General features: G+C 30.0%; 1 pseudogene; it reads left to right on the forward strand.

The window, feature by feature from the left end:
• Positions 1-373: 373 nt before the first annotated feature.
• Positions 374-2,049, forward strand: LOC107616769 (protein DETOXIFICATION 49 pseudogene; annotated as a pseudogene).
• Positions 2,050-18,760: the final 16,711 nt, after the last annotated feature.

The raw sequence follows: 18,760 nt of genomic DNA on the forward strand, positions 1-18,760 counted from the left end.
ATATATATGAAGGGGTTGAACATGGATGGAGTCATAGAGAGAGAGTATTTGGATTTTGGTTTCCTTCCAAAAATGGGATCATTGTATGCTTCTATAAATGTCCAAAAGACCACCTTGTTTTGTACCTCTGCCTCTCTAATTCTGACCCCTTTACAGTATCACTTTCGGATTATATGTGCAGTGCATTTCTTACAACCACATGCCCCTTTACTTTTCATTTATTACAAATTAAACTACTTGTTAAGTCAGCAATTAATCTCTAATTTACTATTTAGTTATTAATTAGGCCGGTTATTCATGCTTGTGATTTGGACTCGGCTCTCCCTATAAATTGAAACCCCCCACCAAGTCATTCAACTCACTCCCTCTCCTCGTGTTTTGTTTCCTCTTCTCTAAACACACTAGCAAGCATGTGTCAGCAAAGTGAGTACCTTGGTGGCTCAGACAGCAACATGCTGAGGGAAACATTGTTGATCCAAAATGAAACACAAGAAGAAGAAGAAGAAAAGTGTCTAACAAGACATGAGAGTGAAGATGCCATGAGAGAAGTAATCTCCATATCCAAAATAGCATTCCCAATGATTCTCACCGGTCTATTGCTCTACTGCCGCTCCATGATCTCCATGCTCTTCCTCGGCCGCCTGGGCGAACTCGCCTTAGCCGGCGGCTCCCTCGCACTAGGCTTCGCCAACATAACCGGCTACTCTGTCCTCTCCGGCCTGGCCGTGGGCATGGAACCCATTTGCGGACAGGCCTTTGGCGCCAAAAAGTTCACCCTGCTGGGCCTATGCTTACAAAGAACCATTCTCTTGCTTCTCTTCACCTCCATCCCCATAACACTGCTCTGGCTCCACGTGAAGCAAATCCTTCTCTTGTGTAACCAGGATGAGGACATAGCAACGCAAGCGCAGTCATTTCTTGTGTATTCCATCCCTGACCTCATTGCACAGTCTTTTCTACACCCTTTGAGAATTTACCTTAGAACCCAATCCATTACTCTGCCTCTTACCCTCTGCGCCGCCTTCTCTATTCTCCTCCACATACCAATCAACTATCTCCTTGTTTCTCACCTCAATCTTGGAATCAAAGGCGTGGCCTTAAGTGGGGTGTGGACAAATTTCAACCTTGTTGCTTCCTTGATCCTCTACATAGTTTTCTCTGGCACGCACAACAAAACATGGGGGGGTTTCACTTTCGAGTGTTTCACACAGTGGAGAAACCTCTTGAACCTTGCAATTCCAAGCTGCATTTCCGTGTGCCTGGAATGGTGGTGGTATGAGATCATGATCCTTCTCTGCGGTTTGCTGGTGAATCCAAGAGCAACAGTGGCTTCAATGGGAATCCTGATTCAAACGACTTCCCTTCTCTACATTTTCCCATCATCATTGAGCTTCAGTGTGTCAACAAGAGTGGGTAACAAGCTCGGTGAACAACAACCCTCAAAAGCAAAGCTTTCTGCAATTGTGGGCCTCATTTGCAGCATAATGTTGGGACTCACAGCTTTGGTGTTTTCTGTGATGGTTAGGAATATATGGGCCACCATGTTCACAGAGGACCAAGAGATTATAGCATTAACGTCAATGGTGTTACCCATCATAGGCCTTTGTGAACTCGGAAACTGTCCTCAAACAACGGGTTGTGGTGTTCTTAGAGGAACAGCAAGGCCTAAAGTGGGTGCACACATTAACTTGGGTTGCTTCTACCTTGTTGGAATGCCTGTGGCAATTTGGTTAGCTTTCTTTGCATCTTTTGATTTCCAAGGCTTGTGGCTTGGCTTGCTCGCTGCTCAAGCTTCTTGTGCTCTTACAATGTTGCTCGTTTTGTATGCAACTGACTGGGAATTTCAGGCCCAAAGAGCTGAGAAGCTCACAGCAACTGATGCTGTTCTTCTTCATGATGATCCAGAGAACAAACTACCAAACCAAGATTCTTTATTGTCTTAACTCATTCAGATTGGGATAAACAATCATGGGTTTAACTTTAATTAATCAAAAAATCATGAATTTGTCTTTAGCTGTATAGGGGAAGGGCAGGAGGCAGAGACTAGAGACAGAGGATGACTTTTTTTTCTTTTCTTTTTCTTTATTTTAAACTTTTTTCTTTTTTAAGTTGGGTTGGGAAATTTTAATAACACATTGTTACTTCAAACTAAAATGTTCTCAGACATAATTAAACAATGATTCTCATTGTAACAACTATTCTCTCTTTTTTCTTCCATTCCTTCCTTAATTATCCGGCCATATCAATGTTAATACTAATGCTTTATCCTCTTTCCCTTGTTCTTATTGAATTCCCACAAAACAGAATGCATTTTACACATGTCTAACCAAGTTTTTCTGATTTGTTTTATCTCCTATATATCTAGCACATTACAAGAATAATAATGTAAGAAGAACCAGTTCAGTGGATGCATTCTACTCCAGACAAATAAGAACTAATTAAGGTAGTAGAATTGATTTTGGAATTTTTTTTTCAAACTTGTTTATTATATGTATATATATATAGTTGTAGATAAAATGAACTAACTCATTTTAATTTTGCTGTATCGTACAAACGCACTTCTTCCTTTATTTAGCATAGCACTGACTAGCAGCCACTCAATTTGGGCACGAATTACTCAAGGTTGCAACTTTATTACGTCATTGGATATAAAATTATTATCATCTTACCCACATAAATCCAAAGTTTTTATTTCACTATTATTGACCTACAAGGTTTAATAATGTTATGAATAAACCATAATGTTTAGTTCACACTTGACACTACTGCCAAAGAAATAAAACTTTTTTGGCTTGAGGCAAATGAGCAAGTCATAACCCAATTGACACATTTTATTAATAGTTGATAGATACATGTACATGTACATATTTAATTTTTTCAAAGAATACATAAGACAAAGAAGGCCTAGAATAGATGCATGCATGGTTATATTACATTGTTGACTATTGTTGCATATTACTTAATTATAGTGTTTGGTACAAGCTTGCCTCCTTTCCATTTGGCATTGTAGCCATAAATATCTCATATGCCCAATCTTGTTTTCCAAGAATATAAGGTAGCGTTTGTTTTGAGGTATTGAGACAGAGATTAAAAGATTGAGATTCAGTATCATATTTGTTAGTTCAGAGATTGGTACTAAAATTTCTGTTTCTGTTATCAAAATTTTAGTATTTCAGTACCTCTAAAAAATGGGGACTAAAATTTTTAGAGATGAAAACTGAAACTTTAATAATATTTTATACCTAAAATACCTTCATTTTAATTAATTGATTTCAATTTTACCCTTTATACAAATTAAATTAGAATTTTATTCTTGTTTTAATTTCTGTCTTCCGAGATTTATTTCAATCTCTATCTCTTAGTCTTTGTCTTTGTCTTTGTCTTTCAGTCTCAGTTTTTCTGTCTCTCCACCAAACGCTAACTAATGGATCATTAACACTTTTAATTAGGGTTTAGGCCGCATGATCCACACATAGGGCAGAGAGTTCGTTTGACCATTCGACACCATCATTTTCTATTTCTTCAAGGCCCCACATTCCGGGCGTGTGTGTGCAAAACCCCATTAATTGAAGCCAAAATCTCTGTTGCATTGCTCAAGTGATCATACTTACAATTTTGTCGTCGAGTTAGAAAACAAGTCCAAGATACGTCACTTAAGCATTCAATTCAATTCAATGTGATTTGTTTTATGGAAAATTTAGTACTCCATATACGGATGACAATAAAATAGAGAATCATAGTAATTATATTTATATGCATTGATCGTTTGAATTTCAAATCAAGCTTATGTTATGAGGTAGGTCAGTGCATAGAATATATATTATTTAAGGCTTTAAAATTGGGCAGCAATTGCCGGACGCCGGCTTCTCTGATCAGGTTTCAAATCATAGGAAACTGAGCATGGTTTGTATGATCTTGGCACTGGAAATTTTTATAGTTTAATTAGATAATTTATTTCTAATATAACATATGGATAAAATGCAACAAAATATCATTAGTTTATGGCTTTGATTATGGGAATAGGCATTAGGGTGTTTGCGAGTCAGGTTGGTTCAGTTTTAAAAAGAGAAAATTACACTCCTTTTCCGCAAGATGCTAAAATAACATTCCCTTTCCCTCTATTTTATAAATGTATATTCCACTCCTTTCTAACTTTTAAAAAACCTCATCTTTAATCCATTTAAAACTTTTTGTGTTAACTAATGTTAATTTTATCCATTTTTTAAGAAAAAATAAATTATTTTAAAAAAAATACCTATAAATAAAAAATTTTATTTTTTATCATTAATTTTTTTTTACCAAAATATCTTTTAATGATAAAAAATAAATTTTTTGTTAATGGGTATTTTTTCTTAAAAAATAGATAAAATTAATATTAGTTAACACAAAAAAATTTAAAATTGATAAAAGAGAAGGTTTTTTAAAAGTTAGAAAGGAGGAGAATGTACATTTATAAAATAGAAAGAAGGGGAATGTCATTTTAACATCTCGCATGAGAGGAGAATGAAATTTTCTCTTTTAAAAAAGAATGAGAATCAAACCGATTAAATTTTAATTAATTTGGGTTAATTCGGATTTGAGATTTTTTATAAGTGGATCCGAAACATATCAAAAAATAAATATTTATTATACTTTTTTAAAAATTAATATAAATATAGTAGTGTGATCAAGTTGGTTCGAATTTTGCGACCCAAAACTAATACCTGAACTAATTTAAGTTGGGTTTAACCAGATTCAATTCAACTATATCTAATTACTCGTCGAATACATACAGAACTAATATAATCAGGTTGAGTTAGTTTTAGCCCGTAATTAATTATCCGTACCCATAAACACTTCTTCAATTCACGCATAGAAATTTATTATGCACGTTCGGATAAGAGACAAGAGGTAGAGGTGTGCAAGTTACATTTTGATTAAATGGGTCAAACACTTTCTAGATACACTCATTCAGCTCTAAAATTGTGTAAGAAATTAAACCATCGGATTTTTACAACTCTTTAATGCTTTTATCTTAGGATCAAAATGAAAATGAAACTTACTATATATATATTGAGCGGACAGTTATGCTAAGTTTTAATTTCTTTTAAAAGCTTATATATATGCTAAAAGTCAAGAATAAGCTTTAATTTCAATACATTATCATGTTAGATGATGTTGAAAGAGTTATCTATTTGTTATTTTTACAACCAATTTCTTTCAAACACTACTCCAATACCTACTTATGAATTTTTCTTTTCCATACATCAATCTTCTCTCTCCCTCGCTCTTTTGTCTTTATAGGTGTTGGGTATTACTTACTTTGCTAATTAATTTTTTTTTCTTATCTTAAACCATTAAATTAAACCTTGACAATATAATTTATTAGCTATGTTTAATTTCTTATTCCGCTAAAGGCTATATATGTAAGAAATTGTGTTTAACATTATTAGTGCCATATACATAAGAAGATATCAGAGTTATAAAATAACACGCAAAATGCCAAAAATGAAGAGATTGACTTTAAGGATATTCAATTATTCAAATTAAGAGTCATCATGTCTAATGATTGAATATTGGAGAAATATTAGAAGATTAATATTTTTTATTAATATAAGAAAATTAATATTTTGTTTTTTACATACTAAAATTTAAAATTTAAAATTTAATATAAAAATATTTTTATTGATTAAATATTAATAAAAAATAATAAATTTGTTAGTCAATGCAAATAGCATTTTTTATGCATACAAATAATCACCTATATACTACAATATATTTATAAAATTAACAACATACAGAAAACTTTTGGAAACTTGAAATAAATAAAAAAGTTGAAAATTTACAAATTGACTTTCAAATTATATTCGTTTATAAATAACATGATGTTAGTTATACATGGGCCAGCTTATTTGAGGGATTCAGATAGCTGCCAAATGGAATTAGAAGAACATGCATGATATTAAAACGTCCCTTTTTTTAAATGAGTAATTGTATTCTTATGTAGAGTTATTACGATTAAAAATAAAGGAATAATGAAGAAGACTAATAAGTTAAAAAATAATTCAGGTGCTTATGTGTGATTGGAGTTTCTAGTAGGTATAACTATATTTGATTGTCGCTACTCTTGTACACACAAAGACACAATACTGTTAAGGGGGAAACAGATAGAGAAGTATCATGATTCGTGAACGTGATTGAACTGTCATGAATTATTATTATTATTATTATTATTATTTTGGTGACTTCATGAATTATTATTTAAATGTGGATACAAAAGGTCAAATAACATAATATAAGAGGTATGTGATTATATACGAATAATTTGAGCCTAAATCAATCTAAAAAATTAGTTTATGAAGGGAGAGATATTTCCTACTTATAAATTATTAAAAAAATTTTAAAAGAAGTAAAATTTATAATATTCCAAAATTTAAACGAATAAAAATAAATAACATGAATGATTATTTATAATACTCTTCTTTAAACAATTTTTTTTAGTTTGCTTAATATTTTTATATAAGCCTTTTCCTTTTATTTGTCTTATTTTTTTTAAGGATTTATCTTGAATTTTAAATTTGTTTAGATATAATACTGTGATACTATATTATGATATTATTTTTTTTAAAGCTTAAACGGATAAAAAAAGACAACATAAATAATTATATTTCTCTAATAATTCCAATTTATATTAGAACTTGATTGAAGAAAACCCTGGAAATAAACCGGTTGATGTTTATTAATGCAACTTTTAACAAATTTTCACCGAATTAAATTGGTTCCTTTAATTTATTAGTTTTTCCCTCAATAATGAATGATGAAAGTCTGTATATAATATTAAATTATTTTAGTGATATAATTTTTTTTTAAATACACAAGTCTTAATACATTTCAAGTATATAATATATAAATCACGAAAAGAATAAAATAGTTACATAAATGAATGATTAAGGATTCAGTTATCACTTAAAAATTCAATAGTAACTATATCTTGTTTTTTATACTGAAGTATATCTTGTAACGTTTTTAAATAAAAAAATACTACTTTGTCCTCTAAAGATCGAATAAAAGACAATATTTAAAGGATATTTAGTTGTATTATTTTTAAATTTATTAAAAATATTTTTATTGTTAATAAAAATCAAAACCATTTCTGTCTATGTCAAAAAATTTCATGGGAGTTTTTGGAGGTTTACGTAAAAATAATAATAAACGAAAAGATTATTAAAAGAGGGTTGTTTTAGAGGGGAATGGATTCTCTCAATCTTTTTTTTAACAATTGAGGGAGTAAAGTATGATATCTCACCATTAATTTTTTAAGTATGACCAATAATAAATATGAGAAAAAAAAAATAATAAAAAATTAAAAATTACACTTTACGTTCTCAATTATTAGGATCCATTCTCGCTTCAGAGTTGAGAGCTAGGTAGAGAAAGGGAAATCTTTATGCGACTCGAATAGCCGCAATTGAAAGTTTGAAACTGAACCTCTTTGTTATGATGAAAAGGCAAAAGAGCAGCTCCTCTCTCTCGTGGTTTCGTTGCATCAAATTAAACGTGGTCGGTTTGGATATGCCATAGACCACTATTGGAAATTGGAATCTTCCTTTTTTGGCTTCTTAGATAACGGATTCTTTACCCCTTCAAGTAAATGATCACAAACTTAGAAAGTCAAACAATGCACTATTTATGTCATCAAGTAATAGGGTCCTCAGATATATTAGAGAGGAATAATTATTCACTTGTAAGGGTTTTTTATACGAGTCTTTACAAGTCATTTATATTAATGCGCTTTAAACCGTTATTGTACGTTTTCACTACACGTTCTTCTTCTTCTTGTTGCACGTTTTTCTTCCTCTTCCTATTATTCTTCTTCTTTTCTTTCGTTTCTTGTCGTCTCTTTCTTCTTCTTCATTTACGTGCTTTTTTCTCTGTTTTTTTTTTCGTTATTCTCGATTTCAATTATTTTTTGACATCAAACTCTGAAATCGTTTTTGAAGAAGAAGAAGCAGTAGAAGATGAGGAGGAGAAAGAGAAAGAGTTCTGAATTATGCATAAGGTGTACTTCAACGAATTTTGAGTGTATTTCTTAAATCCTTTGGGTGTAGTTTTGTAATCCTTTTGATGTATTTTTGTAATCCTTTTGATGTATTTCTGTAATCCTTTGGGTGTATTTCTGTAATCGTTTGGGTGAATTCTTGTAACCGTTTGGGTGTATTCTATAATCTTTTGGGTGTATTTCTGTAATTGTTTGGATGTATTTCTGTAATTATTTTGGTGTATTTCTGAAGTTTCATTATCTTCAAATTTGGCAAGAAACTCGTTTTAATGGAGGAAGAAGAAGAAGAGTCGTTCATAATGCATGGTGAGTAGCGCGCTTTGGAAATAGGAAGTGGTTGAATAACGTGCGTTTATTTACTGTTGAATGTGAGAGTGTAATGCGTGTGTTTTGTTGGACTTGTGCCAACTTGTAAGACTTGTAAGCTAAAAAATATGTGTAGCGGGCCTCATTAGAGAGAAAGCTAGCAAGGAGAGCTAATTTCCTTTTGATTTATAATAAGGCATTGACATTAATTATATTACATGCACTTAAGATTAAAAGGTTGATATATATGATGCCTTAATTAATTGCATAACATGATCATATGGAATCAGAAATATAATATTACTGTTAATCTGTTATCTAGTTGTTCTTGCAGAATAAGCCCTCATTTATTTTATGTCTATGCTAATGAAGGGAAAATATATAGAGCTTATTATTATATAATAGTGTCTTGTAGAACACTTCTAAGCTGCTTTTTAAATACAAATGTATATATTTTATATGATACAAAAAGTTAATCAATCATAGCCTAGTGATTAAAGGTTATGTAACTAAGTAACATCCATATGTTAGGGGTATAGAGTTAGTTAGAGATATTTTTCTTTTTTGTTATAACTAGTTTCCATTTCTGTTATAACTGCCTCGTGTGCAGTTAGGTAGCTGTTATAGATTTCTATTATAAATTGCCTTGGCTATTGTACTAATGTATCATCTGTTCTTCTCCGTCTAAGTCTTCTACTTTATATACTATTTAGTCACTCTTTTTTGTTCTTCATCTACGAATTTTGGTTTTTTTTTTCTATTCACTTCTTGGAATCATTGCTTGTTCATCAAGGATCTTAGAATCCTCTTAGTCGTCTGAGATTTGATTTTCTATTATAGTCATTTAGAATTAAGAGACCTCTTCGATAAAGATATTAAAAATGTCTTTTTTTTTAAGACGTTTACATGTGTTATAATATTATTGGACATCTTTATTAAACCAGTTAATAATTTATTTTTTAATAAACCAGAACAAAATCGGTTTATTATAACAACAATAATAAACCTAATTGTCCGTATTATAATTATTAGACCCGATTTGATCCGATCGATTTACACAATCTAAACCGAATCATGTTTAAATTTTTTGATAAAAAGACAAATATATCCTTGATTTTGTTTAAAAGAAAAAAAAAACCATGATCAAGTGGGTTATGTAAATTGATCGGTTCGACCATATCTGATAACAATTGAATTTATTGTTATTGTTATAAAAAAATCGATTTTATTCTAATTTGTTAAAAACTTCAAAAATAGCCGGTTCATTAATACGTCCAATAATAATGCGACACATAACATCTTTAAAAAAAAATGTTTTAAGCATATTTATAGTAGCGTCCTCCTTAAAATTATTCTTTAAAGTGTACATAGACTCAATTCAATTGATTAAAACTGGTCTAGTTCTTTTTAACATTAGTCTAAAAAGAGTACTTTTAAATATTATTTTTTATTACATTAACAAACTGAAATAGTTATTAATAACATGTTATTTGAACTTATTATTCTTATCCAAATACTAAGTAAACATAAATTTATTAAAAAAATAAGGGTTAAGTATTTTTTTCCTCTTAATATTTTGGATTAAAATTAAAATTGTCACCGATATTTTTTTCTTATTAATATTGGGTTAACATGTTTTATTTCTTTTTTATATTCTCAATCACTTTACATTTAACTTTATATATTATTGCTGTATCTAAAAATCACAATAATGGTATACAAAATACATAAAAATAAATTCAAATATATGCAACACATTATTCATTATATATTAATTTTGCATTATTATATAATCATAATGAACAATAAAAAAAAAAAAGAAATGTTACATGATTAATATTTCCTAAAAATATTAATTCCTAATATTTCCCTAATACATTATTGAAAAAATATTGAAGAAACAATTCGGTACAATAATAACTAGCTAGTAGCTACTTGTATGGTTAGGTTGCGCATCTCAAAATAAATAAAAGTATAGTATAATAATAAGATAAGATAGTACAAAGTAATTAACGAGCATGCATGCATTAATATAGCACACGTGCAGAATGCATGAACGTGCCGCACATGCCGAGTGCTGAGTATAGAGATGAGTGACTCAATACAAAGCAATTAAACGAAGCTTTCACTCCTTCTCCAAGTCGATCCCATAAAATATTCTAACCAACTTTTCAACGTGTGATGGACCAGCTCATCAAACCATCATCATTATTTTTATTATTATTATTATTAGAGCAACCATTTTCCTAACATTGTTTCAGTATCATCAATATAATGTGGAGAGTACACAGATTTCATTTTAGTGAGATTTACGTCATTAATAAAAAAAATAAAAATATTATGTATACACTACAAATTAATCATAAAATTAGTAATAATATATTTATAGATATTAATTATCCAAAATATATTTTAATTTTCTAAATCTTTATTATGAAGATTGAAAGCATGCAAGAAAGGGACATGACGAGCTGCTGACTCCTCCGATCCCCAGTCATTTTCCATGTGAAACTTTGTACCTAAATTCTTTTCATTCAATATAAATAAATCACAAAAATAAAGTATCGTTTTTGTTTTCAACGTTTAGGGTAAATTCTATTTGTGTCCCTAACGTTTAAATCGTCCTATTTGTATCTCTAACATTTATAAAAGTGATTTAATGTTATCCTACCGTCAATTACACATCATGAACGCTTTAGTTTGAGTTTTAAAAATCTCTTATTGAAGTTAGAATACAAATGTTTGGGATAGAATCGATAATCCACTTCGAAAAATAACTCATCAAAAGTTGAAACTAATTCCTACAACATTTACATAATTCACTTTTCTAGGAACATAATTGAATCTAAACATAAATAATGGGTATAATATTAAAATCGAGCACATCCAAATGAGACCTAATTGAGAATAAATGCATCCAAGTAAGAATAATTGAAAAGAACAATACTAGAGAACCAAAAGGTATTAACCAAAAACCAGCCAAATACCTTTGGGTGAATCTAAAATCTCTACGAATTAATATATATGGATGTTTCTTCTGCTAAGTATCAGAATGTTTCTTTTTCATACTAAATGGATGTTCTTTTATATATTTTTCGAATTTTTTTGTATTGTAAATGTGAATGTCTCTATCTCTTTGAGAATTTCATATTTTTTTTAAATTTTATAGATATTTAATTATTTTTGCTAAAATATAATTAGATGTTTCTTTTGTTAAATATTAGGATGTTCTTTTTCATATTAAATGAATGTTTTTTTATAATTAATACTGACAAATAGTAATTCTTCCCCAAGTTCATTCTTTCAAGATGTAACCTGACCTCTGTACAAATATACATGCATCATCATCAAGATCCATATTGTATTATATTAAGAAAAACACACACAATGCATGTGAGAATGGATTGGATTGATGAGAATGAATGAGGAAGACTTTCTACTTCAAAACCCTATCTAACGATGTTGATCGTGACAAAGATTTTCTACTTCCATTGGAACCATTAGAAACTCTTGTTGATGCTGATGATGAGGAAGACTTTCTACTTCCATTGGAGACATTAGAATTCCTTGGCGATGCAGCTTCGTATGTTTCCGAAACCCTTTGTGGTGATGAAGAAGATGAGTCCAAATTTGCAATTAGGGTTTTCTCCTCCAGAACTCTATTGGGTGGCAATAAAAGTGGCGAAAGTAAAGGTGATTCAGTAACAACATTACCATGAGTATCTTCTTCTTCAACAAAACCTCTCTTTGGTGTTGCACATGCTGAAGAACAAAGTGAAGAAGAATAAGATGAAGAACATGAAGAATTAATGTGTTGGTTGTGCATTGGTGATTATGTAGGTGACAAAACCGATGTCACGATTTGTTGCTGTGGCAGTGATGGCGGCGACGACGACGACGGCGAAAGATGTACCGGTGGGGAAGGCTTTTATAGGTTTTAATTAGGTTAATGTGAGAGAAAAGAGGAAGGCTTTTATAGGTTTTAATTAGGTTTACTTACTTAATTTTAAATTTTTAAATTTTGAATTTAAAAATTTAAATTAATTATTAATATAAATTAATGTGGTTTTGTTTAGTTTTTTGCCGATACCCTTTTGTTTTCATATACTTTTTCAATTGAAAAATATAATCTGATTTGTTAGTGTAATTGATAGTAGGATAACATTGAATCACTTTTATAAATGTTAGGGATCCAAATAGGACGATTTAAACGTTAGGAACACGAATATGACTTATCCCAAACATTGGAGACAAAAACGATACTTTTCTCTAAATCACAAAATATCTCTAGTATGCTTACATAACGTATAATAATAAGAACTATATAGCGACGATTCAAGTGTAAAGTACAATTAATCGTTATCCTTTGAGTTCTGTTTCCAACCTAGGACACGTGCTATGCATCTAAGCATATGCATAGAGTAGGGTATAATTAATGAGAAATTCGACAAGCTAATGTACCTGGTCATCACCGTACCGTGTTACAATAAGAACAACGCATAGGTTCATGGATGCTTTTTACATACGCGTAATTATCTAACTTATCTTGCACTGATCCCTATTTTGCCAAGAAGATAATATTCCTGCAAACCAGTAATACGGTCGTTTAAATTTGGGAGTGTGATGAGACTACACAATACCTAGATATTAATTAGGTATGGTTAACTTTGGTAACCATAGTTATGATGAAATGAAAATGAAGTGTAGACAAAGAGAGCAATACCGGCTAAGTGGCAACAACATTTGGCTCCCTAGGATGGAGACAAATTGAATTTGGCTACGAACCTAGAGGCTCGGGAACCGAACCTAAGTGGTGAAGAAAGAAAGGATGGGTGTTGAGTTTGGTGATAATGATAAGGAATAATAATAATAATAATCCATGTATGAGTATGACTACCTCTGAATATGAGACAGCTGCTCTTCTTTTTAAAGCCTTCTACTTTCCCTCTGATTCCGCGTCAACTTGTTTCTGAGAAACAAAATGAACCACAAAAATGCTTTATTATTATCTTCAGCTTTTTGCATTTTTCTTTCGCATAGTGCAATGCACTTTCCCCAAAGGTGACAACTCTTTCTATATTAGTCATCAAAAACGATCTTGTACTTTTCTGCATACCATTTTATCGCTACACTTATTTCACTTATTATTTATTATATAAATATTAGTTTAAAAAATTTGTTAAGTGTATCGAAAATACCGGTGTTCTAGTTATTTTAACCGTTTATCTGAATTATAAAAAAATATATATAATATATATTAAATAAAATCAACGGTTAAAACAAATAGGACACTGATATTCTTGGTATACTTAAAATTTTTTTAATAGTTTATTTTACTCACACTGGCAAGGGGTGGAAGATACTTATTAAGTAATACGTATCTGAAATATTCATGATATTAAGAGTTTAATTATTATTTAAAATATATTAATTTATATTTTTAAAATATTTAATTTAATTTGATTATTTTAATTTTATTTATTCAATATTTAAATTAGATTTTATATTTGTAGGATTAGAATTTTTTTTTGTTTTAATTTAATAGGAGATTCTAAATATGTCATAAACTATTGTAGTTATCATATAGAAAAAAAACTGCCAAAATATTTTTTGATTTCGTAATGAAATTATACTCTAAACAAGTGAGGTTGAAGTGAGTTACTCTCTTGTTATAAGGAATAATTAGATAAAAGATTAAGTGAATCTTTTTAATTTAATTTTTAAATTATGGTGTGAACAAGTTAAGTTGACGAATTTTTTTTCTTATTACATAAAAAAATTAAATAAAAAATAAAATTATTCTTTTTGAATTGAAGTTTAATTTATCTTTTTATTTATATTTTAATTTTAATATATTTTTTTATTTAATTTTTATTATGCATTTTTGTTAATCCTTTTTTCCGCATCATTAAGCATGTTCAAGTTCAAGGGTGTTTTTGAGATTAAAAAGAATTTCAAACACATAATTTAATTTGATATTAAAAGGAAATTATAACCGATAAAACTTATTCACTCATTTAATTGATATATTTTTTTCCTAAAGTCTTGATTAACTCGGAATAACACTCTTCCTCGTAGGATAATACTTGAAAGTGAAAACTCAGATGCAGTTGACTTCACGTGAAGTTGATAGATGAGAGCCGTTAGATGATTTAACTGATTTGACTAAATTTTCATCTAACGGCTCTCAACTATCAACTTCACGTGAAGTCGACTGCACCTAAATTTTCACTATACTTGAAATAATTGATCTCATTTTCTAGACCACCGCAAATGTCCAACTCATATATATGTGTAAATCTTGATTCACAGATAAGCACCATCCAATCAAAATCCAAATTCCTCATCCACATGCATTTTATTCTCTGTCTCTGCACATCTGATTTCTTAGCTTGGTGAAGATTCTATCCACATTTTGATCGCAAAATCAAGACACACAACGATATCCACACGCGTCTGCTCATAAGTAACATATTGAATGCATAAAAGTAGAATAACTTCAATAAGCTTTTATGTTAATTATAGTTTTTTTTTTCTTTTTCCTTTTTAAAAAAATAAATACGTACTTGAAGACTACTTTAGTTTCATACTATTGGTTGATAAATCCGGAATAACACTTTTAGAACTGTTACTTTTTTTCATATAAACATTTATATTCATTATTTATTATTTTTTTAATCTAAACGAGCATTTCATATAGCTAGATTAATCCTTTTGACTCTTTAATATAGTCTAAAAACAATCAAAATATAAAAAATTTCGATAGCAATCAATGTCTTTGACAAAATATAAAACGGTGACAAGAAGATAATTTAACTACAATAATTTTTACATAAAAATAATAGTTAAAAAACTATTAGATAAGTTTATGTCATCAACTGTTTGGGCAAACTTAGAGCCGCAAATTTTAAAACTTTCGGTTACAAAGTGAGAACTAAAGATAAGTTTGACTTCACTTTTGTTTTGGATTGGGTTTCAAAGAATTACTTAAATAGTTAAAAGCATGTAGTAGTTAAGTTGACAATTTATTTTAGTCTCAAAACTTTCAATTTTAAGATAAACATTTCGTACATGATCAAGGTATTTATTCTCAAATGTTATTAAAAAAAAGGTAGCAAATGGATTAAGATACAAGAGCATTGTAGTGTTTAATTTATGGTGAAAAGTCAGGTGCATTCGACTTCATGTAAAGTTGATAATTGAAAATCGTTAAATATTTTTACTGATTTCACTAAATTTTCATCTAACGACTTTCAAATATTAACTTCACATGAAATCGACTGCACCTGAGTTTTATAGATGTTGGATAAGGATGTGGCTATGACTAAACTGTAAAGTATATATTGGTTGAAATGTTTGGCGGAATTGACAGCTTTAACTTGTAGTTAGAATATGTAGCACACTATTGTTGATTATAATTGGTTGGCTATGCCTACCATAGCATGCTGAGTGTTCCCGCATATTGAAGCAGCCTCAATCTATTTTACTGTCGGCTAGACACGATGCATGCATCAATTTCATTCCCTCTTTACACCTACGTCCCTTCAACCTCACATCTACATATTCTTGCTACTTGCTTCCTTTATTTTAATTATTTATACATATCTCCTTAATTAATCCACTTATCTAAATTAAGATGTGAATTGTTGATTATTATATTGATGAAATTAAAGTGGTCGAGAATCTTGATACACATTTCTTAACTACACCAGCGGCAGCCCACATTAATGGGATCACATTAAAATGCACTAATAACGTTCTAGATATATAGTTTTGATTTTAGTATTGTAAGAATAATGGTTTTTTAATTTAATAATAATCAAAAAAGGACTTCAATTTTCGAATGGAACGTTGTTTATGACGTGGAGGACGGGATAGAGACTGGGAGTCAAACTACGTGTGTGCTTTGAAATAAAGCATTTGCCGACTTTTTTTTATGTTTGTGCTTTGAAAAGAATATCTGATGCTAATCGTTATCATAATTCATATGCGTCTTTAATTTGAGATGACTTTACATGGTTTTACTTTCTTATGTATTCATATTCCTTTTTGTAATGTTGATCTTAGGAAAAAATGACACGTTAGCATTAACAGTTTTTAGCTAAATCTCTGTCCCTTGTTGCCACGTTAGATGAATTATATTCCTATTATTGGTAAACTCTCAATTCCGATAAGAATATAAAATAGTAATAATTAGTTCTACTCCACCGACATAAAGTATGATCACTTACTTATTTCTTATCCTATATAGCCTTTCAGTTTTTTTTTTTTTTTTTTTTTTTTCAGATTTTGGGCGCAGAAGAGGCTGAGGATGAGACCAAAAAGTAAACACTAAACCCAAAAAATTACTCTAGCTTCTGCAAATCACCCAATTGCCACATTTTACTTTTTAGCCCATTTAGTTTAAGGTGAACTTTAATTTATGGTTTCTATAATTTGATATCTAACTTTTGTCTAATTTATTTTTTTATAATAAATTTTAAATATTTAATAATTATTTATATTTTATATTTTTAAAATTAAATATTAATCTTTAACTCTTTTTAATAAGTTAGACAAATATTTTTACATACCATAACAATCACGTTAATTAGTTTAATAAATATTTTTGACAAAAACATTGGAAGGTGGCAAACCAAAAACCATTGACCCAAAGTACTACCAAAAATCCTATCACTACTTAAGCCAGCCCATACCAGTAGAGAAACAAAGGGCCCAAAAAAAAACCACTAGCATATATCCCCATCAGACCAAAAAAGAAAAAGAATTATTAATATATATTAGAAAACAAGATATATATTAAAAATAAATTAAATAATATATGTATCTATATACAAATATATAATAGCTAATTTTTTATATGCACGTAACATTTTTGTTAAAATATTATTAAGCAGGGGAAAATTAAAAAAAGAAGTTACTAAACACATTAAAATATTGTGACCAAACCAACTTGGGTTGGTCAAGTGGTCATCTCACTTGTCCGTTTAAGCAAGTGTCGAGAGTTCGAACCCCACCTTGTGCATGCAGCAACTCATTGGCCAGCGTCAAACCCTTCAATAGAGCTTAGATCTGCGACGGACTAGTTCTTAACTTGTCGAGTTGGGGAATAGTGACCAAAAGTATGCGTAGTAAATGACAATAGGGTCATAATTGAGCAAACAGTCCTATCTCAATAGAGACCGCGAGAGTCTATGAGAAAAGAGTTATAAACTAGTTGGAAGAATGATTGCTTACTCAATCTTCTATATCTGAAATCTGAATTGATCACATTGGACAAGCATGTGTTCATCCTTTTTCCTTTTTTCTATGATGATTCAATGGTTGTGATGCCTTTAATTTATTTATGGTTATGGATAGATAGCAAGAACCGTTATGATCGAGTGACCGCCTTCAAAATTGGAACCTTGTGAGTTATGTCTTTAATCGATTCTGGCACATAGGACATAGTCTTTTGTATAATAAAATGAAATAAATCCAAATTTAATTTGTCTCTATGTATGATGCTACGATCTTATCTGTATGATTATTTGCATAATCAAATAAAAATAAGTGTAATCCAATTTGTGGCAATAACACATGGCTCTTGCCTCTTGGAAGTGTAATAAGATAGAAGCATGCATGGTTCCTTGATGTTTAATCCACTCTGCCATGCCCCATGTCAAACAAACCAAAGTATAATTGGCAACGTGAAGTGTTTCACAAAAGCAAAATATGCACTCCATTCAATTATAAGGAGAGTATAGAATACGAATTGCCTAGCTAGATTCTCTTCAACCTCCCTAGCTTTATTTGTGTTACTCGTGTAATAGGGTAGAGTATACAGCAATAATTGCAATATATAATTCTGCATGAAGCCATGTGGATAACATATTTCTTTTTTATTTTTCCCTTTGATACGTAATTTAAAAGAATGTACATATTCTTTCCTCTCCTGTGTATCCAATCTAATGGAAAGTTGGATTGCTTTGATTTCTACTCGTATTTCTGAATGTATCACGGAAATGTTTGGTAACTAAAGAAAATTAATTAAAAATAATCATAACTTGCTTTATTTAGTATTTATTAATTGTTGCGACAATTAATGAATGCTAAATAAGGCAAATATCGATTAAGTTTAGATTAAATAAAATAATTATTTTTGAAAAATTCATAAATTGGTTGTATTAAAATTTTAGGTAAAAATATGATGTCAAACTCTTTGACTAAGGCACATGGATGAAGGTTGTACTTTGTTGCAATATTATATAATATTTTATATTATGGTTGCAAAATGGCATTCTTAACCAAGTATCGCTTATTTGCTGTTTTCCCTGTGCAATTATTCCATCAATTTCTAGAAACAAATTAAAGTTGAAAAAAAAGGTAGATTTGGTATATGACTGCTTTGATTATCTACTACCAAATCATTACGCT

This window comes from Arachis ipaensis, chromosome B9 (assembly GCF_059453495.1).
Source record: "Arachis ipaensis isolate K30076 ecotype BB chromosome B9, ASM5945349v1, whole genome shotgun sequence".
NCBI classification, from domain to species: Eukaryota; Viridiplantae; Streptophyta; class Magnoliopsida; order Fabales; family Fabaceae; genus Arachis; species Arachis ipaensis.